A 26,163-nucleotide genomic window follows, 5' to 3' on the forward strand; every position below is an offset into this window, starting at 1 on the left:
TTTCTTTCTTTCTTTCTTTCTTTCTTTCTTTCTTTCTTTCTTTCTTTTTTTTTTCAAGAATGGAAGGTCCAGGAGTATTTTGAACGCAGTAGTTTCTGTCTCCTCCTGGTAGGTGGAGGACCCATCAACCTGGAAGCTCTCTGAACACCATACTTGTGGGGTTTTTATGAAAGCTTCATCACACAGGCAAGGTCAATCACTAACTGTATTTCCAGCCCCTTTCCCCTATCTGGAGAATGGGGAATGGGGATGAAAACTCCAAGTTTCTAACATTGGCTTGGTTTTTCTGGTGACATGCCCCAATCCAGGAGCCATCCAGGAGCCCACCCAGAGTTGCTTCATTAGAACAAAAGACACTCCTATCACCCAGAAAATTCCCAGGGATTTATGAGACCTGTGCCAGGATCAAAGACCAAATATTACAACAAAAGATGTTCTTAGTGCTCTTATCACTTAGGAATTTATAAGAGTTTCAGGAACTCTATGCCACGAACTAGGGGAAGAGACTAATACATATATTTTCTATCATCTCACAATATATCTATATCTTTATGTATGCTCATGTACAAAAGCAATAACACAAAGAATGGGGAAGGAATTAATACTATTTTGAATAAAATTGTTTTGTTATTATAAGGCACTTGTACTACTCATGATGTAGTTAAATGATATTTGAAAGAGTACTTGGATTAGTTGTAAATGTGTATTACAAACTCTGGGGCAACCACTAAAAAAAAAGAAAAAAAAAGAAGTGAAACTGATATGCTAAGAAAAGAGAGAAAATGGAATCATATAACATGCTTCATTACAACCACAAAAGACAGAACAAGAGTGGAAGACAATAATAGGAACAAAGAAAAGAGCAAAAATAGAAAACAGTAACCAACACCGCAGATATTAACCCAACTACATCAATAATCACTTTGAATGCACCAACTAAAAGACAGAGATTGTCAGAGTGGATCAAAAACCAAGACCTGTATGCTGTTTATAAGAAACTCACTTTAAGTATAAAATAACTTATAAGGTAAATGGGTGGAGAAAGATATACCATGCTAACATTAATCAAAAGGAAGCAGGTGTAGCTATATTAATTTCAGATATACCAGTCTTAAGAGGAAGAAAAGTTATCAGGGATAAAGGGGGCATTAAATGATGATAAAGGAATTAATTCTCCAAGAAGAAACATCAATCTTTAACAGGTATGTGCATAAAAACAGAGTGTTATGTGAGGCAAAACCTGATAGGACTTCTAGGAGAAAAAAACTGAATCCACTATTACATCGGAGACTTCAGTATGATTTTATCAAAAACTGGCCCATCCAATAGGCAGAAAATTAGTAAGGATATAGTTGAACTCACCAGCACCATAAATCATTAGATATAATTGAAACCTATGGACTATACACTCTTCTCAAGCTCACATAAAACATTCACAGAGATACTCTACATTCTGGACCATAAAACATGCCTTATCAAATTAAAAAAATAAAAATCATACAATGTCTGCTCTCAGACATTAGAAAATAGAGTTACCTATAAATGAATAATGAAAATGTAGCTGGAAGATTGCATATACTTAGAGATTAAACAACATACTTCTAAATAACACACAGATCAAAGAAAAACTCTCAAGAAAAATAAAAGAATATTTTGAACTAAATAAAATAAAAACAACTTATCAGTTTTGAGGATGTAGTTAAAGTAGTACTTACAGGGAAATTTATAGTAGCTAATGTGTATATTAGAAAAAAAACTAAAAATCAGTAATCTAAGATTCCCCCTTAGGAAACTAGAAAATGAATAGCAAATTAAGTCTAAAGTAAAAAAAAAAAGAAAAAGAAAATAAATAATAAAAAGCAGAGCAGAAGTCAATGAAATTGAAAACCTGATGTCAATAGGAAAATCAATGAAACCAAAAGCTGCTTCTTTAAAAAGATCAATAAAATCAATAAGCTCTAGCCAAGCTAATTAAGAAAAAATGGGAAAGGACACAAACTACTAATATCAAAAATGAAAACAAAGACATTACTATGGATCCCACTGACATTAAAAGGATAATTAAAGGGCTACAATGAATACCTCTATATACACAAATTTGATAACTTAGATGAAAATGAATCAATTCCTTGAAAGACACAACCTGCCAACACTCACACAAAAGGAAACAGACAATATGAGTAAGCCCATATATATTAAAGAAATTGAATCACTAAGAAAACATCTTTCAAAACAAAAAGCACCACACTTAGGTGAGTTCACAAGTGAATTGTACCAAATATTTAAGGAAAAGAAATTCTCTACACTCTCAGAGAACAGAATCAGAGAAAACACTTCCTAATTCATTCTATGACACCAGCATTGCCCTAATACCAAAACCAGAAGAAGTCATTACGAGAAAAGAAAACTATATACCTATATCTCTCATGAAAATAGATGCAAATATCCTCAGCAAAATATTAGCAAACAGAATCCAGTAACATATAAAAATAATTATCATGATTGAGTGGGATTTCTCCCAGGCAGGCAAAGCTGGTTTAACTTTGAAAATCAGTTACCATTATCCACCACATTAACAGGTCAATGAAGGAGAATCACATGATCATATCAATAGAAAGAGAAAAAGCACTTGACAAAATCCAGTACTCATTTATGATAAAAACTCTCAGTAAAGTTGGAATATGGGAGGGTTTTTTCCTTAAATATTTGGTACAATTCACTGCTGAATTTCCTCAGTTTGATAAAAATATCTACAAAAAGCCCACAGCTAACAATCATTATGAATGGTGGGAAATGCAAAGCTTTCTCACTAAGATCAGGAACAAGGCAAAGATGTCTCATCTCACACCTGCTTTTTAATATGATACTAGAACTCCTAGCTAAGTGTAGTAAGACAAAAAAGGAAATAAAAAGTATACAATTTGGAAATAAAAAAATCAAATAGCCTTTGTTTGCAGAAGACATATTTGTCCATTTAGAAAAATCTCAAAGAATCAACAAAAAAATTCCCGGAACTAGTATGTGATTATAGCAAGGCTCCAGGATACAAGGTTAATATATAAGAGTATTGCTTATCTATCTACCTGCAATGAACAAGTGACATTTGAAGTTAAAAATACAATAGCATTTACTTTAGCACCCTCAAAAATAATATATGTATGTATAAAACTAACAAAATATGTACAAGATGGACAACTATACAACTCTGATGAAAGACATCAAAGAAAAAGTAAATAAATGGATAAATAATCTATGTTCTTAGATAAGAAAACTCAATATTGGCAAGATTTTGGTTCTTCCTAACTTGATCTATAGATTCAATGTAATCACAATGAAAATCCCCACAAGGTATTTTGTGATACTGACAAATTGATTCTAAAGTTTATATGGAGTGGCAAAAGACCCAGAATAGCCAACACAATATTAAAAGAAAAGAACAACAAAGTTGGAGGACAGACACTACCCAACTTCAACACTTAATATGAAGGTACAGTATTCTAGCTAGTATAGGACTGGCTAACGAATGGACAAATAGATCAGTGGAATGAAACAGAGAGTCCAGAAATAGAACCACATAAGTATAGTCAACTGACCTTTGACAAGACAGCAAAGGTGGTACAATGGAACAAAAGTAGTTTTTTCAATAAATGGTGCTAGAACAACTGGGCATCCACATGCAAAATAAATAAATAAATCAACTGAGACCTTATGTCTTAATAAAAATTAGCTCAAAATGGATCACAGGCCTAATGTAAAATGAAAAACTATACAAGCCCTAGAAGACAATGTAGGAGAATACCTGGATGACTTTGGGTATGGTGATGACTTTAAATACAATACCAAAGGCATGATCTGTGAACTAAATAATTGGTAAACTTGACTTCATTAAAATTAAAAATTTCTTCTATGCAAAAGAAATTGTTAAGAGAATGAACAGACAAGCACAAACTGAGAGAAAATACTTGCAAAAGGCATTTCTGGTAAAGGACTATTATTGTATACAAAGAATTCTTAACACTTGACAAAAGTAAAACAAACAACTTGATTTAAAAATGGGCCAAAGACCCTTTACTTCACCAAAGAAGATATACAGATGGCAAATAAGCATATGAAAAGATGCCCCACATCATATGTCTTCAGGGAAATGCAAGCTAAAACAATGAGATACCACCACATATTTATTAGAATGGCTCAAATCCAGAATACTGACAACACCAAATACTGGCAAGAATGTAGAGCATGTGGCTCTCTCATTCATTGTTAGTTGGAATGCAAAATGATTATAGCAAGTTTGGAAAACAGTTTGGCAGTTTCTTGCAAAACTAAACAAATTCTTACCATATGATCCAGCACTGGCACTCCTTGGTGTTTACCCAAAGGAGTTGAAAAATTAATGTCCACACAAAAACCTGCGCATGGATGTTTATAGCAGCTTTATTCATAATTGCCCAAACTTGGAAGCAACCAAGATGTCCTTCAGTAGGTGAATGAATAAATAAACTGTGGTACATCTAGACAACGGAATATTATTCAGTGCTAAAAAGAAATCAGCTGTCAAGCCATGAAAAGACTTGGAGGAACCTTATACCCATGATATTAAGTGAAAGAAGCCAATCTGAAAAGGCTACATACTATATGATTCCAACTATATGACATTCTGGAATGTAGAACTATGGAAACAGTAAAAAGATCAATAGTTGTCAGGGTTTGGGAGGAAGGAAGGATGCAGAGGAACAGTACAAAAGATTTTTAGGTCAGTGAAACAACTCTTTATGATACTATTATGGAGGATACTTGTCCTTACATATTTGTCCAAATCCACAGAACATACAAAACCAAGAGTCTACCTTATTGTAAACTATAGATTTTGAGTGATATTAAGATATCATTGGGTTCAATGATTGTAACTGCTTTACCACAGGGATGGGAGATATTGATAATATGGGAGGCTAATGCATGTGTGAGGGCAGGGGTATGGAAAATGCTCTGCACATTCTGCTTAATTTTACTGTGAATGTAAAAGTGCTCTAAAACATAAAATCTATTAAAAATTGCATAAACACCCATGAACTTCTCTATGAAATAGTGTCAGCATTTGAGGTCAAAATTACACTGGGGCTAAAAGAAAACAATACTCTCTTTCTCCTCTTTTAATTTTCAACTCTTTGCTCCCACTTCCTCTTCTAAGGCAATGGAAACTCAAATGTGTAAATTTAGTACCACTGAGCTTAATTACATACATAAGGACAGTTATGTAGTATGTTGGTTGATCTGTATATCATATGCAAAAGATTGAGCTGGGTTCTTGGACATGCACTGTCATGAATGATGTTCCCTGGGCCCAAGGAACATATGAGACATCAGTTTTTCAGAGAAGGGTACATAGCTGAAGCTTAAACAGAAGTTTGCCAGTGCTTGTGGCTCAGGGGAATTTTCCAGCCTCACTTAATTCGGAGTTTATAAGCCAGAAATCAAGAAAATCTTTCAAGCCAGTTCTCTACTTCAGTGGTTTGAAATGTGGTTGCAGGCACCCGATGGAGTATGTGAAGACTTTCCTAGGGGTTCCTGGGCGTGAAGACTTTTAAGGAACTTAAGTCTAAAAATTTCAATTCCCACAAATCTCTTTCCTCAGACTGCTCTGCCTAAGAATGTGTCTATTGTTAAGTCACAGTATGGATTCTCCTTTCTGACAGCCTCTGTTTCAACTGCCAAAAAAAAAAAAATATATTATTGTTGGTGTGGAAAAAGTGAATAACTCAAATGATTAACAAATGATTTTGCAAGGCAGGTTGTTTCAATGCTTTATTTTCACAAAATTGATGCAGAACTTAACTGAATTCTCAGCACATAGATCATTAAAAATATTTTTTGATGATTGATCAATATGTAATACTTGGCATAGAACACCATTTCCATTCTTATCTATTAACTTATGTTAACAACATTTTCAAAGTTTATAAAAATAAAAGAAATATAAAAGAAATATAAAAACATATTTAGCCATGTAGTATTCAATTAAAAATGAACATCTGTCCCCTGATGCACATGATCAATTTTTATAATTCATCTACCTCATAAAGAGATGCATTTTCAGTAAAATTTTCCTTTCATGTTACTTATTTTTTAAAAACTTTTACATATTTCTATTATTTGATGACATGTGTTCTAATAATCAGTGATAAAATAATTCAAAAGAAAATCATAACACTTAAAACTTTTGAGTTACACAATTTAATATATTAAATTTAGGCTTATATACATGTTTTTGATGCAAAGGAACAGGACAGGATGATGAAAGATGACTTTTAAGCTTAAAATATATTAGATTGGAAAAACGCCTGTGGATTAAGTGCAAAGGAAATATGTGTTCAAGAAGAAAAATGTAAAATACCTGACTATTAAAATATTTTGCTCATATATATTTAAATCAGTAACAGTAGGCTTCAAAAACTATGGTAGTTTTATAACCAGGTTATTTAAAAAATATTGATATAATATTCTGTTTCAAATTATATATCCCTTCCAACTATACACATTTTTAATAAAACGTTTTGAGTCATTTAATATAAGTGGGTACATACATTTTCAAAATTATTTTAAAAGCTATGCAAGCAAAAAGGTTTCAGATGTGTAAAGCCTTGAGTAACATGGCCTCCCCAAAAATCTGTTCACGGACCAACCAAGTCATTTGTCCAAGGAACTTCCAGAGGAAGAGGCACAATTTGAAGATGATTGGTTGAGTTGGCTTGCACTGAGTGGAAACAAATCTCAATCCCGTTTTCCTTATCTAGACAGCTCTTTCGTTCCAGAGGTACACATATATGCAGATTTCTCCAAACCCCTGGTATGATTTGAGAGTAATAACAGAGGAGAATTCTGCAGGATTCTCTACTGTCCATGAGTTTGATGGTTTCTAAAAGTCAGATGTCAAAAGAATCAAATGAGGACACTGGTTGGAATGGATTTTAGTCTTGACAGCCAATAGATTTTTTTTTTTCTCAGTGAGGTATGTTTAGTAAGGATAGTCATTTGGGGCTCAAGCTCAATTTTTCCAAACCTCACTGAATCTCTCTGTATAGAATTTAGTGTAAGAATGAAAAAAGGCTTGCATGCTCTCATTTGGAGGAGATGCTGTGGCTTAATCACCATTTTATTAGATTATGTATTAGAGTACTCTTAATCCAAAGTGATAATAAAAAGAATTTTCTATAATTGCCATAGAAATTAGATCTATTGGGTCATAGTCAAGAATAAAGTTGAAAAAATGTATAGAAATTTTCTTATTAACTTATATTAAGGAATGTGAATATGTAAAATTAATCTGTATTATCACTGCCATGACTTATTTTTCTACCAATAATCCTTTAATAAAAATAATTCTTAACATAAAGATTAGGACATCAAATAAGAAAGCTTAAGATTTAGCAAAAAATGTGTATGTTAAATAAGAAAAATGTATTTCAGACTCTAAATGGATTAAATGCTATTCTTCTTTACTGGTGTTAGGTTTAAGTACTTTGGGAAGTTCATTAAGAAAAGAAAAAAATCAGGGTGCCTGGGTGGCTCAGTCAGTTAGGCATCCAACTCTTGATTTTGACTCAGGTCATGATCTCAAGGTCATGAGATTGAGCCCTGCATCAGTCTCCCGCACTCAGTGTGGAGTCTGCTTGTCTTTCTCCCTCCGCTCCTCCCCCCACTTGCTCTCTCTTTCAAGTAAAGAAAGAAAATCTTTAAAAATAAACAGAAAAAATGTTTTAAAGGGAGAGCCCAAACTTAAAAAAAAAAAAAAAGAACTTTAACAGAATTTGTGTTAAATCCGAGTCTCCAATGCAGCTCAGATTACTCCAGGCCAGTAGTGACACAAAGCTAATAAAGGCAAATCTTTGTAAGGAAGAAGTAGATATAGGTGATAATAGATTAGATAGATGCATAAATACATAGAAATAAGTATGTATGCATATAATTAATAGCTAAATTATATAGTACTGGGCAATGAATGGAATGGCAGGGGACCCAAGTAAGTCAGAACTGAGATTTCATTACAAAATTTGACATCTGCCAGTATTATTCCCAACCTTCCCCACCCCTCCACCCCCCATGGTAACTATTGATACTCTTATGACAAGAATCTCAGTCATGTCTGAAGATACAGGGATTTTCAATGGAACATTTATTTTGTTAAGAGGCAGAAGGGATTCCCTGGGAGAGGATTTGTCCCAATGCTACAAGGAAAGTGCAATAAAGTAAAACACTGACAACATGTTTAATGGTAACTTTTTTTTTTTAAGATTTTATTTATTTATTTGACAGAGACACAGCGAGAGAGGGAACACAAGCAGGGGGAGCAGGAGAGGGAGAAGCAGGCTTCCCGCGGAGCAGGGAGCCCGACATGGGGCTCGATCCCAGGACCCTGGGATCATGACTTGAGCCGAAGGCAGATGCTTAACGACTGAGCCACCCAGGCGCCCCTAATGGTAACTCTTTCTTGATGTGTTCCAACTTTGATATCCTGGTGGTAAACACATGCACTTGGGAGTGAATGAATTACAATAAACTTAGAGAATTTTGGACCTTAGAAGCTATGCACAGATGATGGGCTAAATGAGCATAATTTAGTGCAGTGGGAACCGCATCTATAGTCAATTCTTCCAAAAAGTGGGGAGCACCAGAACTCTGGCCTGAGAAAGATTGGAGGAGCCATGAGAGAATGAGATATGGGTTGAATATATGATTGATAGTGCCACAAAATATGACAATGGGGGCACCTGGGTGGCTCAGCTGGTTAAGTATCTCTCGATTTCAGTTCAGGTCATGATCTCAGGGTCATGAGATTGAGCCCTGTGTTGGGCTCCACAGTGGGCATGGAGGCTGCTTGGGATTCTCTCTTTCTCCCTCTGCCCCTCTTTGCCCCCCTATCTGCTCACTCTCTCTTTCTTTCTCTCAAATAAATAATTAACAAAAATGACAATGTCTTTTAATAGTGGAAGGCAGTGCATGACATAGGGCCCAGAAAAAATTCTAGAGATGAATCAAAGAAGCTGAAGATATTCCCAGGCACAGACAGTGGAAGAACCTCCCAAAGACAGTATCTGAAGTTTTCTCATCTTTGAGGTGGTCATTAATGGAACTAACAAAAATCTGCTCTAAGTGTTTATGTGACCTTATTTGCTAACTGATTAGCCTTGTAATTTTTACACTTTACCATCACAGTAACAAGGAAAAATCAGACAAAATCATTACTATGAATAAACACAGTGAATTACAAAATTATAAATGTATTACTCACATTATTCCGAGTAACCTGGGTGGTTTGCAAATATAGAACCAACACTGGATAGGGAGAATGAAAGTTACCTCATTTTGGTGGCTATAGAGGAAAATAAAGACAACCTTCTGAATATTTCTAATAGTTTTAAAAGATATTAAAAAATATTTAAAAATGGTGAAAGAGAAAGGTAATGATAATAACAAACACTGGGCAGCCATGTGCATGACTGCTATGGTTCTGAAAGATTGTCCTTCAGACAACATAATTCAGTAACGCCACAGAGCTACTTTGTATCTGTGATGTGTCAGGCAAGCTGCTGCACTGGCCCTATGGCAACAAACAGAATTCACAGTCTCTGCCTCTGCGGAGTTTCCATTTTAGTATGTTTGAGAATACCTTGGAGGAACAATACCAATGCATCTTCAATGAAATAAACTGCAACACTGTGAAATCCAATAAAATAAAATTAAACATGTATCAAAATCTCTTATCCACAACTGTCTATATTTTATCAGTTGTGAAAAACTGAAATTCCTTTTGGGTTTTAGTGGTTACCACGAGAACAGAATCAAAGTAAGGCTTTGTTTTTTATTGTTCATGAACCCCACAACTCCCAAGTCAGGGCTCTTTTTTACAACTAGGTACATGGTTTATGCTTCAGGCTTAAGCAGATCACTATCTTCTCACAACTCAAATTCAAATTGTAGGAACCCTATTTTCAGGGATTGAAGGGGCCTGGGAGAGACTGTATCCCAGAGGTAAAAGGGAATAGATATAAAAACTCAGAACCATTAGCATATTTAGTGATGATGCTTTTTTATTATTGGGCATTCTGAGATATAGAGAAAAGGGTAGAGAGAGAACAGAATGTAGGCCCAGTCCAAATTAGCCAATCAATTAAGCTCAAATAGGAAAATGTAAAACCTGACTGGTTGTGTTCCAAGCAGTAGGCAGACAAGGCCATGATGGGGTGTCTCCTATAAGGAACAGTAATCTCATTTAACCTGAAAATATGAACCAATGAATGTTCTGAGCTTTAATAAAACAAGCTGCTATCTCTCCTTTGGGACTACAGTTTTTCTAAAGTGGTGGGATGAGAATCCAGAAGCTTGAAGAAGGGGCAAGAGAGTCCCAAGCCCCATAAGCCAATATGTGACAAGTACAACAGTTGTTCCCATCTGAAGAGCCAAATCATCTGGAGGGTTATTAAACAAATACAGATGCCCAAAGCACACCCTAGTAGTAGAGAATCAAAATATCAAGAGGTGAGAACTAAACATCTATATTTTCATATAACTCATGGTGGGGGGGCGGATTCTGCAGTTACACTCAGGTTTGTAAATCACTACTCTAGAGAGTTTGTGAAAAATTAGTCCTTGCTTTCAAGTCTCCTTATTAACTTGACCCACAGGAGGGAGTGTGAAGATCAGAACTGAATAAGGTTACCCCCTCTCCTGTAAACCACTGAAACAGGCAAAGGAGGGACATGTCAGCAGACGCCTAAGGCTTAAGTAATCTGAATGGTCCAGGTCCTGTAACAGAAGTTGATGATTCCACCACTCCTCTGTTTTACATGCTGATCCATGTTTTGAGGGAGTTAAGAACGAAGCCACACAAAGCAGAGACCAGAAAAAAAAAAAATCTTTAGTTTTACTAGCAGTACTCTACCCAACTGTAAGATTTAGTATCCTTAGAGATAACCAAGCTTCTAAGAATACTTGCCTCCATATGCTGACTTCACTCCCTCAGCTCTTATTCACGTTTATTCTTAAAATATTTTATTAATGCACATCTCCCTAAGTATTGATTTTAAATAAAATCTACTCTGCATAGTGTGGTTTTATTAAATTAAAACCATAACCATGTAATTATGCTCTAAGTCCTTTATTTTATAAATCAGTTTAACCTAACCAACTTTATAAAATGATACTATTTAACATGTACCTTGTTTTAACAGAAGGAGAACCAAATTTGAACTTAGGGACTCTAGGACTTGCCCCAATTTATTTTCCCCTCCTAAGACTATTATAAACACAGGAGAGCCATTTCACTCCTCCTGTTCATAGCTTTCTCATGTGTAATGTGGACATCATATGCACACCAACCTGGTCATTATCATTTAAAATAATAAGGCTCAAGTGTGACATGAGCTTGAAACAAGTTTGGGACTCATAACTTGGTGAAGGAATGAAGATAATGCCATGATGAAGATACAGAAGACTTGTATACTTCTAAGTGTGGTAATAGTTTTGACAACACCCTCTTTCATGATATGTGTGTTCTTTGTGTTCCTACTGTACCTGCACAGGTATCTAGTTTGCAATTAGAGCAAATGTATCTACCAAGGTTATAATTTCCTCTCTTATGCTGGGGCTGAGGGTGGGACCAGTAGAGGTGAAGTATTTCTTGTTCAGAAGTTGGCAAGTCTCTCTTTCTCTCAAGATCTTTGCCTTCCCTCTTGAAGGCTAGGAAAGCAAACATCTCTCTTTTCTTTCATCCTGCAGGTACAGCTTTCCTTTCACTTGTAATGGGAATGGCTTTCTAAGAACAAAATCCCAGCCTGTACACTGTTTTTTTATTCCCATTCCATTAAAAGCCAGTGGTCAGAAATTAGTAGATTTTACATATGTTAAAACATAATATCTTAATGTTTTTCAATTAATTGCACTTTTTAAAGGAACTATTTAATAATTCAAATTGGTATTTATTGCCCTTGGCAACATAGCAAATTGTGCTTTTAAATCTTCTGACCTTGTTTCATCTTCCTGTGTACCATTTTCCTGTTTATGCAAAATTGTCTTCCCATTTAGCCTTGAAAGCTTCTAAGTCACTTGACTCTGAGCTGTTGTCTCTTTTCATTTTCCTCTTTATTTTAACTTTATCTTTTGGTTTGGATATTACAGGTTTTATTTTTAGTAATTAAAATTTTAACATACATATTTAACTATATATATTTCTAGCATAATCCAAAGATTTCACCAAGAACCTTATGCTTAACTACCTTTAAAATACTTCCACTGCCATCTTGCAAATCATTTTTGTCTGGAAATTCAGTTCCAGCATTTAAAAGACATTGACAAAATGAGTCACGTGTTACAGTCACTAATAAGCGAATATTTTACTGGTTAATTTGCTCTCCATTGCTTCTTACATTTCACTTCTTTTCTGTTGATTTACTTTTTTTTATTATTATGTTATGTTAATCACCACACATTACATCATTAGTTTTTGATGTAGTGTTCCGTGATTCATTGTTTGCGTATAACACCCAGTGCTCTGTGCAGAACGTGCCCTCTTTAATACCCATCACCAGGCTAACCCATCCCCCCACCATCTCCCCTCTAGAACCCCCAGTTTGTTTCTCAGAGTCCATAGTCTCTTATGGTTCGTCTCCCCCTCCGATTTCTGTTGATTTAATTTTAATGCCGGGTGCATCCTGAACAGTCCTTTCAAGCTCAGAGAACTACCTCACATTCAAATGTTAATGGATTCCCATCTGATTTCCATACCTATCACTGGTGATGCCAACCTCTCCCTCGTTCCCTGTCAGCAAGTCCCCATGAATCTATGTATAAGTCTTATCTTCAATCTGCTCACTTATTTCCTTTTCCACTGTCACCTTCCTCACCTATCAGCTGGCTTCCATGGAGTGTTTCTTAAGGGCGTGTCCCACTTCCTCTTGCCCTCAGAAAATCCATTGTCACTTAACAGCCAGTATGAATTTTTCAAAAATATAAACTGGATCCTGCTGTACCTTTGTTAAAATGGGCTAATTATTATCATCACTCTCGAGATAAATGTAAAATGCTTAACACTGACCACAGGCTCTTGTTTACTCCTTTCCTGGGGTTTTTACATGCCTTCTCTGTCCGAAATGCTTCCCCTCCCTTCTTGGCCTCACTAACTGCTATACTTCAGGGATCAGGTTAAACGACTAAATGACTTTTTCTCATTCAGTTATTTATTCATCATTCAACAAATATTTCCTACTTTTCTACTATTTATAAGGCCTTGTTCTAGGCACTGGTATACAGCAGTGGCCAAACAAGAAGAGAAAGGAAAGATAAGAAGGCATGTATATATATCCTTATCAATATACATTAAGTACTGTGAAGTAATTTTTAAGAGAAGCCTTATCTGATACCAATCAAAATTGGATTTTCCCCAATCTCCTTTCTAACAACTTGATATATATATATATATATATATATATTTGAAGCCCTTGTAAGAATATATAATAGTGTATTTATTGTGTAATTTTTGCTCAATGGATGTCTTTTGACTACGCTATAAACCCCATGTGTTAGGGAATATACTCCTTTTTGCTCTACTCTATCTTTGGCCTTAAAAGTGGGCCTAGCACATAACAGATGTTGAATGGATATTTGCTAAAAACTGGCTAATGTTGGTTTTTAATATTCATCTTTATTAATTTTATCCTGAATGCTCATAGGAGATATTCTGGGTTAGGGACAGATTTCCTATTGCCTTACAGTGAACAGTAAATGCACTGTCTCCTCTTTCCCTATCTTCAGGCAACACGATGAAAGCTGATAGGATTTTTTTTTCCCACTTGACTAGTCCAAAACTCCTTAGGTGAGAGACAAACTAAAAGGCTTTTTCTTGGCTTATAAAAGAGAAGTGGACCGTTCTCTCTCCCTTCGTGACAGGGTCTTCTTTGAAAAGGCCTCCAATCTTTCAGTATGTAAATAAAAATCTGTCTAAGAGCCAGACAGTTCTGTGTGTCAGGGGCTTTATTACTTCTAAAATGTTAGTAACTGGGGAGATAATGCCCCAGTCTTCTTGGCACCCTGCAGCTTAACCTAGGCACCTATTCCAGGCTGTAATCACTGGCTTTCTTGAGGGAAATAGGAGAAGTTTATTATCCTTTTGAAATCAGAACCATTTACGAGACAAATAGCCCTAGATCTAATTCTCATGGTATGTGAAGAGGAAAATACTTCCATGTCTCAAGATGATGATTTTTTTTACATAGACACTGAGAATCCAGAGAAGTTTTATTTCCCCAAAACTGAATAAATGAATGAAAGTAGGAGAGTCTTATAGGGGGTGACTTTGTAGATGGAGATTTACTTCAACAATTTCACCTATGTTTTTATTAAGAGACAGTGCTCCACAATCTTTCATACTTCTGTAAGTCTTAATAGGTATACCGAGAATGCAAGGCCTTGACAGCATTTTACCTGGGCTATTTTTCAAAGTTGTGTTTATAGCAAGCAACCTTGAGGTATGAGGTAATGTCATCCTTTAGGACAAATAGCAGTCTTGCTTACTGCTTCCTTTAAGCTGGTAAATTCTTTGTGTTCAGTATTTTTCTCCTGTAATGCACCTCACTGCATGTGTAGCATCTACCAGGGCTCTCTGCATTGGCTCCACTGGACTGGTGGAAAAGGAGAACCAATGCAACCATGGTGCTCATGCTGCTGTGAGTAATAAAGTCCTTTACCTCCTACCTGGGAGTCTCATGTCTTCTACTAGCATCCATGAAACAGTAACAATAGGCTAACCTATTAGGTCATAAGGATGGTGAACTCAAATACAGGGCCTGGCAATTTTCTTTAGTATCCATTTCAAATGTCACAGGAGGTTGGAGAAGACGGTTTAATTTAAAAATATCTTGGATGTTCATTATTCTGTTGTTGGTCTTACCTACAGATCATTCAAATTAGCCCCAAAAGGGGCAGCAGGTGCAGTTGATACCCTATGTTGTGTGATATCCACTTTTAGGAGATATTTGCCTTCATAGTTAGTTCCTGCAGTAGCTGTCAAACTCATTCTACTGATCTTTTAGAAGGGTCACTAAGTCATCAAATAGCATTTTAGTAGAAACATATCATAAAGCTTTATTGAAATACTGAAAATTTCCCAAATGTATCATGCTTTTTTATTCCCCTGGGATTTTGTACATTTGTTTATTTTGGCTTTATTCTCATTGTTTTCAACCAATTTGAATATTATGCTCATTGTTTATAACTCCCTTACAAAGGCCAAATTGGTCCCTCCTCCCTAGTTTGCCTATGCAGTTAGTACATATCTCTACTATGTACTGGTTAAGCCTAAAAGATATATTTCATGACTGAGAAAGAGGACAGGTTACTAAATTGTACCAAAATAAACACTTAGAAAACTTTGAAAAATCTATTTATACTCATTGAAATATTATCTACTACATACATGATTTACACATTGAAATAGTAGTTACCACTGAACGTCAGAAAATAACCATTTGATTTCTCTTTCCCTCACCTTCTTTTGCAAGTTAACTTTCTATTAGTTTGGATCAGTCTCTGTTAGGTCATAGAGTTGGATGACACAAACTCATTGTTACAGGGGTAGGGAAAGAAAAACAAAAAACCAAGGGTAGAGAAAGGTGAAATAAGTCTGGAGTATTACCCACTTCTCGATTAGTCTTAAATTAAGCATATTCTAATATGAGTTTATATTAAAACATACCATAATATTGGTTCTGAAATTAAACTGCTGTTTGGACCACAAAAAATTTAAAACAGGGAAAGTGAGGACAAAAAAAAAATTGGAGTTGGGAAAGATAAAAATAATTTTCAAGGAACAAATTACTTAAAATGTATTTTCCTTTCAAAGCTTTATTTTATGATCAGTTTCTAGCTTCTTTAACAAGAAAATGAAATGAGAATAAGGAACATTTTGTTACTATAGAGAAAGACATGAACATCTGATGCCTTAGTTGAAAAGACAAAATAAACACTAAGTGAAATTTGTATCTATTTACCAGGTTTATTAACCTAAAAATCTGAAGCTAGTTAGGTGATTTCTTTTCAACTTATTAACTAGGAAAATATTTCATTTGATCATTTTTCATATCCTGCATTTGAAGACTTAATTCCAGTAAACAAATTACATAGTGTGTTAAGTAGAAGTAATCAATGTGATTATGTATGCACCTCTGTGAATATAAAATTAAATTCTCTAATGTTGTCATGGTATTACCATTTAGTTTAAAAGAACAGCAGTAGTTTTAAACTAATTGCAAAGAAAGTATGTGGCCACCAAGTAGATGAGTAGTTCAGTTATTTTTTTGTTTTTTTTAGAGAGGAAGAGAGAGAGGGAGAGAGCACACAAACACAGAGACGTGAGCAGGGAGGAGGGGCAGAGGGAGAAGGAGAGAGAGTATCCTAAGCAGGCTCCAAGTCCAGCAAGGAGACTGATGCAGGCTCAATCTCACAACCCTGAGATCATGACCTGAGCTAAAATCAAGAATTGGACGCTTAACCAACTGAGCCATCCAGGCGCCCCAATGAGTAGTTCAGTTTTTAAGAGAGTGTTATCAGTCTAAAAAGGTAAAGAAAAATTTCTTCTAAAGCATGACAATTATTGTGGTAGCAGTCAACAACCTCATTCAGCTATCCATTTAGATGATAAGCTTAAACTACTCAGTGGCAGAACTCATAGAAAAGAACTAAATTTTAGGGGTGCCTGGGTGGCTCAGATGGTTAAGCACCTGCCTTTAGCTCAGATCATGATCCCAGGGTCCTGGGATCGAGTCCTGCATCAGGCTCCCTGCTCAGAAGGGGGCCTGCTTCTTCCTCTTCCTCTGCTGCTCCCCCTGCTTGTGCTCTTTTGCTCTCTCTGTCAAATAAATAAATAAAATCTTAAAAAAAACCCTAAATTTTAGTTGGCATGTTTGGAGGTGCTTATTACAGTATTTTAACTAACTAGACAAAAATGTATCATGCATAGACAAAGGTAAAAGTGTGTCATTATAAATAATTTTGTAATTCATCACATATGAGGTCTAAGGAAGAATCAGAAGGGACCAAAGCAAATCATTTATCTGTCATCATGGAGGAAAGTAACTATTCTTATAATATGTATTTTAGATAGCTTATTCATTTAAATACCTAAGTTAGTATTTAAACATTTATGACAATATCTCAAAAATGTATTATATACTTCTAAGTGGAAGATAATGGCTATAATTGAATGTTCTCTTGACAAAGGATTTATATTATGATGATCAAATATTTTATTGTCTACAAACTGGCCATTGTTACTAGCCTATTAGTCTCCATCAACCTTCCTAATTCTAATTTCCTGTCTCTAATATGGTGTAGACTGAGAAACCAGAAAATTCAAAATTCAAAATTTTCTAAAAACAATTTATCTGACAATATTACTTACATGTAATTTGATATCTATATCTATAAACATGTGGATGTAAACATAAGTAGTTATATTCTCAAAGCTTACAAATAAGTGTTCATGAAAAACAAGTTTGAAGGCCACTGGCCTACAAGATAAAAAGTAATTCCTGAGTATGTCATAAACACACCAGCGATCTGTCCTCAATACGTTGCTTCAAGTCCTCCTAAGTTGTTCAACCACCCCTACCTTCCATGCCCAAGGCTTATCAAAGAGCTACTCTATAGTCCCTCTGTATTCCCAGTGCTCCAATGAATTGTGGGTAGTAAATAATTTCCTCCTCTTTGTTTCCTCTACAAAGTCTGCCCAGTGCCTCTTCCATAGACTAAGATAATTTCTAAATTCCTTTGTGTCTTTGAGATGCTGAATCTGATTCATTCATTAAAGACTCCTTGACCCTCTGTCTTCCATACATACTAATACAATGTAAAATGTAATAATACACAGTGTCAGACTAGATAATTGAGATAACAATAGGGATGTTAGTCCAGTCACATAATTTTATCTTAATTAACAGGTTATGTTCACTTTGTGTGTACGATTATGTTATTATGGCTGGTTGATATTTCAGAATTAGTGTTTCATAATTAGTGAAAGAAGTGTAGGAGCTGAAGAAATCATGATTAAAAACACTTAAAGGAAATAATTTAATGGTCTAAATAGGGACATTGACTAGTTTCCATGTGTTTACTTTTAAGGGAACATTATTTTTCCCTATTCCTACTGGGAATGCAAACTGGTACAGCCACTCTGGAAAACAGTATGGAGGTTGCTCAAAAAATTAAAAATAGAACTACCCTATGATAATCCCAGGAAGGATGGCTCCTACAGCCGTTCATGGCCTCCCTGTTCCTTTCCCCAGTTTGTCTTTGGGGAGATGAACTAATTTGTAAATTTAAGAAGAACAAACTGGGAATGATATGGACATATCCATATCTACCTTTCACTTGAAAGAAGCCCTAGTTGTATTACTCCAGCAGAGGTGGCTCTTCCCACTGGGCACTGCCCTCATTCAGTGCCCAACTAGCAAGCCACATGGTTACATGCTCTATGTTGGCCTCTCCCAAAAAATGAAGGTGATATTTTGGTCTCCAATCTGGCTCACTCTTTGTTTTCTTTATTTGTTTATTTCTATTTCTAGTCATCAAAAAATTCCTCAGAGACTCCAACCTTTACTAATCAGTATTTTTCAAGTTTTTATTTAAATTCTAGTTAACATACAATGTAATATTGTTTTCAGAAGTAGAATTTAGTGATTCATCACTTACATCACTTACATACAAAGTGCTCATCACAACAAGTGTCCTCCTTAATACCCAGCACCCATTTAGCCCATCCCCCACCCACCTCTTCTCCAACAACCCTCAGTTTGTTCTCTATAGTTAAAAGTCTGTTTTCTGGCTTGCCTTTCTTTTTTTCTCCCTACGTTCATGCGTTTTGTTTCTTAAATTCCACATATGGATGAAATCATACATTATTTGTCTTTCTCTGACTGACTTATTTTGCTTGGCATAATACCCTCTAGCTCCAACCACATAGTTGCAAATGGCAAGATTTCATTCTTTTTTATGGCTGAATAATATTCTGCTGTATACCACACCTTCCTTATCCATTCATCAGTTGATGGACATTTGGATTCTTTCCATAATTTGGCTGTTGTTGATAATGTTGCTATAAATATCAGGTGCATGTATCCCTTTGAATCAGTATTTTTGTAACTTTTGGGTAAATACCTAGAAGTGCAATTGCTGGATCACAGGGTAGTTCTATTTTTAACTTTTTGAGCAACCTCCATACTGTTTTCCAGAGTGGCTGTACAAGTTTGCATTCCCAACAACAGTGTAATAGGGTTCCCCTTTCTCCACATCCTCACCAACACCTGTTGTTTCCTGTGTTGTTAATTTTAGCCACTCTGACAGGTGTGAGGTGATACCACTCTGTAATTTTGACTTGTATTTCCCTGATGAAGAGGGATGCTGAGCATCTTTTCATGTGCCTGTTGGCCATCTGTATGTCTTTTTTGGAAAAATGTCTATTCATATCTTCTGCCCATTTTTTAACTGGATTATTCATTTTTTGGGTGTTGAGCTTTTTAAGTTCTTTATGTATTTTAGATACTAACCTTTTATTAGATATGTTATCTGCAGATATCTTCACCCATTCCATAGGTGTCTTTTAGTTTTGTTGATTGTTTCCTTTGATGTGGAGAAGTTTTTATTTTGATGAAGTCCCAATAGTTGATTTTTGTTTTTGTTGACCTTGCCTCAGGAGACATACCTAGTAAGAAGTTGCTATAGCCTATGTCAAAGAGGTTACTGCTTGGGTTCTTCTCTAGGATTTTGATGGTTTCCTGTGTCACATTTAGGTCCTTCATCCATTTTGAATTTATTTTTGTGTATGGTGTAAGAAAGTGGTCCAGTTTCATTCTTTTGCATGTAGCTCTCCAGTTTTCCCAACACCATCTCTTTTTTTTCCCATTAGATATTCTTTCCTGCTTTGTTGAATGTTAGTTGACTATATAGTTGTGGGTTCATTTCTGGGTTTTCTATTCTGTTCCATTGATCTATGTGTCTGTTTTTGTGCCAGTACCACACTGTCTTGATCATTACACCTCTGTAATAAAACTTGAAGTCCAAATTTGTGATGCCTCCAGTTTTGCTTTTCTTTTTCAACATTGCTTTGGTTATCTAGGGTCTTTTGTGGTTTCATAAAATTTTAGGATTCTTTCTTCTAGCTCTGTGAAAAATGCTGTTGGTATTTTAATAGAGATTGCACAAAATGTGTAAATTGCTTTGGGTAGTACAGACATTTTAGCATTTGTTCTTCCAATCCACGAGCATGGAATCAGTTTTTTGGTTTTTTTTTTAAGATTTCAGAGACCATGACATTTTTAAAATGGTCTTTTGCTTTAATTTCAAAATTCAGGAAAACATAAAATTTTAGAAAATTATTTCAACTCTTACTTATTTGTAATATTTCCTGGATTTTTAAGATTTAGCCAAAAGATGCATGCATTTTTCTATTATTCTATTACTCTTCCTTCTGATCATTTTCCTAAGTGTTGCTTAAAATTTCTAATTATAAATATTATCTAGTGTATAAATTCTGGGTATCCACATAAATTTTCAGAATCAGGCTATCTGGACAAAAGGCCTTGGAATTATTACATAATAATTACTCCAAGGGATTCTTAATCTTTTGCCTCATGTGGACATCCCTGATTCAACAATTGCACTGGTAACTGAAGACACCATAAACCTAAGGCTGGCAAAAGCCATTGTTGCTCGAAATACAGTTTGAATATACTGGCTTAACAAAATTAGATAGATTATTAAGATTGATGGATCTTTCTAGCACCAGCCATTTAGACCAACTAGAAATTATCTTTCTGTTAACTGTGTAGCAGCATAAAAAGCCTGAGCAGGAGAACATAGAGGAATTAATATAGATGTTTATAACTTTAATCAAGAAACTGCATCCTTTGTGTCCCCATAGTCTGGGTTTTCTGGTGTCTCACTACTCCAGTGTATGGATAGCGGCCTTCTTTGCCTTTGCTAACCACGATTAACAAACATGGAAACCATCTTTCAGTGTCTGAAAATACAGCATGGTGCTTTACACTAATCACAAAATGAGTTTATGTGCATGTATTTCAGACAAGACAGTGAAAAGGAATATAGAGGACCCATTCACAAATAGTTCTGGGTTCCTCCTCAATTTTTCAAGATTTCTGGAGTAAAATATCCCTGACATTTTCATAACTACTATAGCATTTGTGAAACACACACACACACACACACACACACATACACACACTTGGGACATCCTGTTTAATAACATTTAATTTCAAATAGACTAACTGCCTACCATTTATAATAACCCAAATACTGATTTTATGGCTAAATTATAAAATATTGTAAAATCCATACATATAGAATAAGCTAATATATTCACATCAAAATGTTCTCTTCCTCCCCACTCTTTTTCTCCCTCCCCTCCCCCTCCATCTCCACTTCCCCTTTCCCTCTCCCTTCTTATTTCTTAAAAATCTTTCTAACGACTTTCACTAGCAATTGATTTTCTTTCTTTCGTCCCATTTCATTATTTCATTCCGATAATGCTTACCTTCTTTTTTTTTTTTTTAGATTTTGTTTATTTGAGAGAGAAAGAAAGAGAGAGAGCAAGCAAGGAGGCGAAGGAGCAGAGGGAGAGGGACAAGAAGACTTCCCACTGAGCAGACATGGGGCTGGATCCCAAGACGCTGAGATCATGACCTGAGTCAAAATCAAGAGTCCGCTTAACTGACCGAGCCACACAGGCGCCCCAAAGCATACCTTCTTTTAACTCTTCCTCGTTTTATTTCCAGCTGGTCCTTGCAATTCAAAGAACGTGCTAAGTTTGAAATAAGTCAGAGAAAGAGAAATACCATATGATTTCACTCATATGTGGAATTTAAGGAACAAAACAGATGAACATAGGGGAAGGGGGAGAAAAAGAGAGGGAAGCAAACCATAAGAGACTCTTAACTATAGAGAACAAACTGAGGGTCGATGGAGGGAGATGGGTGAGCTATGGGCTAAATAGGGGACAATCATTAAGGAGGGCACTTCTTGTGATGAGAACTGGGTGTCTATATGTAAGTGATTAATTACTAAATTCTACACCTGAAACCAATTTTATCATATATGTAAACTAACTAGAATTTAGTTTACATTAGATTAAAAAACTTGAAAAAAATGTGTAAAGTTTAATTGAACAACAACTAATATGATTTTCCCCCTTTAAGATTTAGCTTATTTGCTTTCTTCAGGAAGCTTTCTTAAATCATATGTCACAATAATTCCTCTTATATTTAACTAATAGCACATACTGTATTACTGATTTACTGCTGCATAACAAATTACTCCCAATCTCAGTGACTTAAACAACACACATTTCTTGTTTAATAGTTTCTGTGGGTCAGGAATCCAAGCCTGGCTTACCTGGGTCCTCTGCGTCAGGGTCTCTCACTAGCCTATAATCAACTTCTCAGCCAGGTCCATACTCATCTTAGGTTCAACTGTGTCAAATTCCTCTTCCAAGCCAACTCAGGATTGGTTGTTGTCCACGTTGCATTCTTTGTGGATGGAATGACTGAGAGAATTCAGTTCTTTGCCAGTGGTTGGCTGTAAACTGCCATAAATTTGCCACATGGACTGCGTCAGAATGATAGCTTTCTTCATCAAAGTGAGCAAGCTGAGAAGGCAGGAAAGAGACAGAGAGAGGGAGAGGGAGGAAGGGGTTGCATAAGAGTGTGACTACCATGTGGCAGGGATCATTAAAACTTTCTACCACTCAAGGGGCACCTGGGTGGTTCAGTCCATTGGACGTCAGACTCTTGGTTTCTGCTCAGGTCATGATCTTGCGGTCATGGGGTCGGCACCACATCTAGCCCCCTTGGCTCCAGCTCAGCACAGTCTGCTGGGGATTCACTCCCTCCCACTACATACCCCCCACCCCACTTGTGCCCAATGTGTATGCTGTCTCTAAATAAATGGATAAAATCTTAAAACAAAAACAAAACAAAAAACAACTTTCTACCATGCATCCAGCACCCATTCATTTACAATCTTGAGGATTTCTTTAGACTTGTTGTATGCACCATCATATAGCCCTCACTCAATTTTTTTTCCTATTTTTATCTTCACTTTTCCAGTAGATGGCAAGTTCCTTGATCCTTACTGTCCTCATTCCTTTGAGATATATTGAAATTGCTATATTTTATTTTACTTAAGTCAGTTAATTCAACTTCCCTGTGTCTCCCTGGTGACAGAGAAGGGACTTAGATAAGACTCTTAGTTGCACTGCACTCAATTTTGTGCTCACTAAAGTTTCACAGAACATAAAACACTTTCTGTCTATCATCTTTAGACAGTGTGCATACATGCTTACTGGAGTATTACACTGTATATTTCAAAACATACTGTATCTAGGTTTTGTTATTGTTTTTGCTGATTATTTATATTGGAAAAATATGGGTTTCCATCACAGCTAAAGCTAAACCCATTACCCTTTCAACCTTATACCATTAAAATTAAACACAATTTTTAGAGTTACAATTCTGGATTAAACGATATTGTCAGTCTTCAACAAAGTTTTATGTAATGAATTTCCAGACTATTGTTCTATAAACTGTCAAGATCCATTTTGTATATCATATCTTGCAGAGATGGTTTGCCAAGGCTTTACTCTTATTAAAATTCCTTGGATTGAGCCTCTTATTTTAGCCATCTTCTTGGCTAAAGATTATAGGGATGTCTTGGTCTGCCTGAAGCCACAAAAAATCAAGTAAGTGACAGGATAATTTGACTTAGAAATTAGCAGTGTCTTTTCTTCTACTGTATCATCATAAAACATATAAAAGTATGTTTTTCCCCGTCTTTTCCAAAAAATAACAATCTTTGCTCGGGACAGAAATATATATGATACCTTCTTTCACATCTCTGCTAACACTCAGCATTAATGCAGTTGACAATCTAGTGGTTTTCCAAATGTAATTATAGATTTAATTTGAATTTCCCTGACTCATATAGTTGAGCATCTTCTCATATGTATATTTACTTTTCTTATAATTATCTTTTCATATATTTTGCCCCTTTTTCATTATATTTTGTATCAATTTTTAATATTTCATATATGTGGCAAATATTTTGTCAGTTTCAGTTTTCTGTTTATTGAAGCATCTGTTCTGCACACTTTTGTGAGGGGGTTGGTAATGCAATATGTCTATCACTGACTTCAGAGTCAAGTGTTTCTAGTTTAAGAAAGAAGTTATGTTTTTTTTATTTTAAATTTTTAGTGGTCCAACTTTTTATTCTATCAGTTGGATAGCTGATTGTTACAATACCATTTATTAAATGAATATTTTACAAGTTTAAATACCACTTATGTTCATATTAGATTCCCATAGAGGAATTATAGCTTGCCTATTTTTTTCCCCAGGCAATGAGCAAAGATTAGATCAGTTACTGAGCCACATTTTTGATTACACTGGTCTTAATTTAAGCTTTAATATCCTCTACGACCAGTCTTCATTTTTCTTCATTTTTATCATTTTCTTTATTTTTATTTATACTACTTTTGATATATGCACTTTTAACCATTTCATATTGTTAAATACATACACTTGTTTGGATTTTATTTTTTTTTAAAGGTTTATTTGAGAGAGAGAGAGAGCATGCCTGGGGGTGTGGGGGGAGAGGCAGAGGAGAGGGAGAGAAGCAGACTCTCCGCTGAGCACTGAGCCCAAGGAGGGTCTGGATCCCATGACCCTGAAACCACCACCAGAGCTGAAATGAAGAGATGGAGGCCCAACTGACTGAACCACCCAGGTGCTCCACTTGTTTGGATTTTAATTGTAATTGTATTAATTATATGTATTAATTTAGAAATTAATGGTATTTTGAGTATATTGAGTCTTCCCATACAGGAATAAATTGTATTATTCTACTTGTTTAAGTTCTCATTTCCTTTAATAAAATTGCATAGGTTTTAATATTTAGTACTTTTAGATCTATCTTGTTTATTTTACACTTATTCATTTTTATTGTTATTATAAATAAGCTAATTTGTCCACTTCAAGTTGGTTATTTTAAGTAGAGGCAAAAAAAAAAAAAGAGAATAAAACTATTGACTTTTGTGTATTTATCTTATTTCCACCTGACATCAATTTCTCTGTTAAATTTTACCAACTTTTGCTAACTTCTAAAAAGGATTGTATAATTATATAGTCAATTTCTACTAAAAGAGGTAATTATTTTTTTATAATGGAATAATTTCTTTCTGTTAATACCTTTTATAATGATGACCTTATTTTACTTTCACATTGTTTTACTTAGAATTTCAAAATGTTGGTTAGTCATTATACTAGTAAGTATTACTGTCGTGCTTATTTAAATGGTTTGGTTTTAGCATTTTGTGTTTATGATGTAATTTGCTCCTGGTTTGGCGTGTATACTTTTGCATGGGAGAATTGAATGAGGGAATTTCCCTTCTTTTTTCTTTTTAAATAACTTATTTATTTATTAGCAAGAGAGAGAGAGAGAGAGCGAGCGAGAGAGAGCACAAGCACGAGCAGGGGGAGGGGCAGATGGAGAGGCAGAAGGACAAGGAGACTCCCTTGCTGAGTGCAGAGCCCGACTTGGGACTAGTTCTCAAGACCCTGAGATCATGACCTGAGCCAAAGTCAGACATTTGACCAACTGAGCCACCTAGGCACCCCAGGAATTCTGCTTCTTTTTCTTCTGTAGAAAATTCACGGCCAGCCAGAATGAATATGCTTTCTAATTTCCACTATTCACTTTAAGTTTGAAAGTGTGAGCAATCTGAGGAGTTTGATTGAAGCTGATAAATACATACAGACCTACAAATATACTTAGGGAAATGCAAGAACCAAAAAGAGGAAAAACAAGATTAATATGTGAAGTATACATTTCCACTGATATTGAGTTGTTATAAGAGCAAGATAACAATTTTACCTAATTAAAATACTGAGTATTCAGAGAGATCCAATGAAATAATAAAATACATTTTATGGGGCCGGGGGAATAGCAGAGACATTTAGTTTTAATTCCACTATGTAAAGACCTTAGAAGTCACATTCCCATCTTTAAAACAAGAAAACACTTAACAAACTAAAAATCAATGACTTTTCTGGG

At 35.3% G+C, this 26,163-nt stretch overlaps 1 long non-coding RNA gene across 3 annotated transcripts in view; it reads right to left on the bottom strand.

Moving 5' to 3' along the window:
- Window positions 1-26,163, bottom strand: part of LOC141373619 (uncharacterized) — a 419,005-nt gene that overhangs the window by 114,866 nt on the left and 277,976 nt on the right. For all 3 annotated transcript variants that reach the window (XR_012379822.1, XR_012379821.1, XR_012379823.1), the window contains exon 4: window positions 22,450-22,702. This is a non-coding gene — a long non-coding RNA (uncharacterized lncRNA). The remainder of the gene's footprint in view (window positions 1-22,449; window positions 22,703-26,163) is intronic.

This window comes from Callorhinus ursinus, unplaced genomic scaffold (assembly GCF_003265705.2).
Source record: "Callorhinus ursinus isolate GAN/ISIS: 27379988/994484 unplaced genomic scaffold, GSC_fseal_2.0 scaffold10, whole genome shotgun sequence".
Lineage (NCBI taxonomy): Eukaryota > Metazoa > Chordata > Mammalia > Carnivora > Otariidae > Callorhinus > Callorhinus ursinus.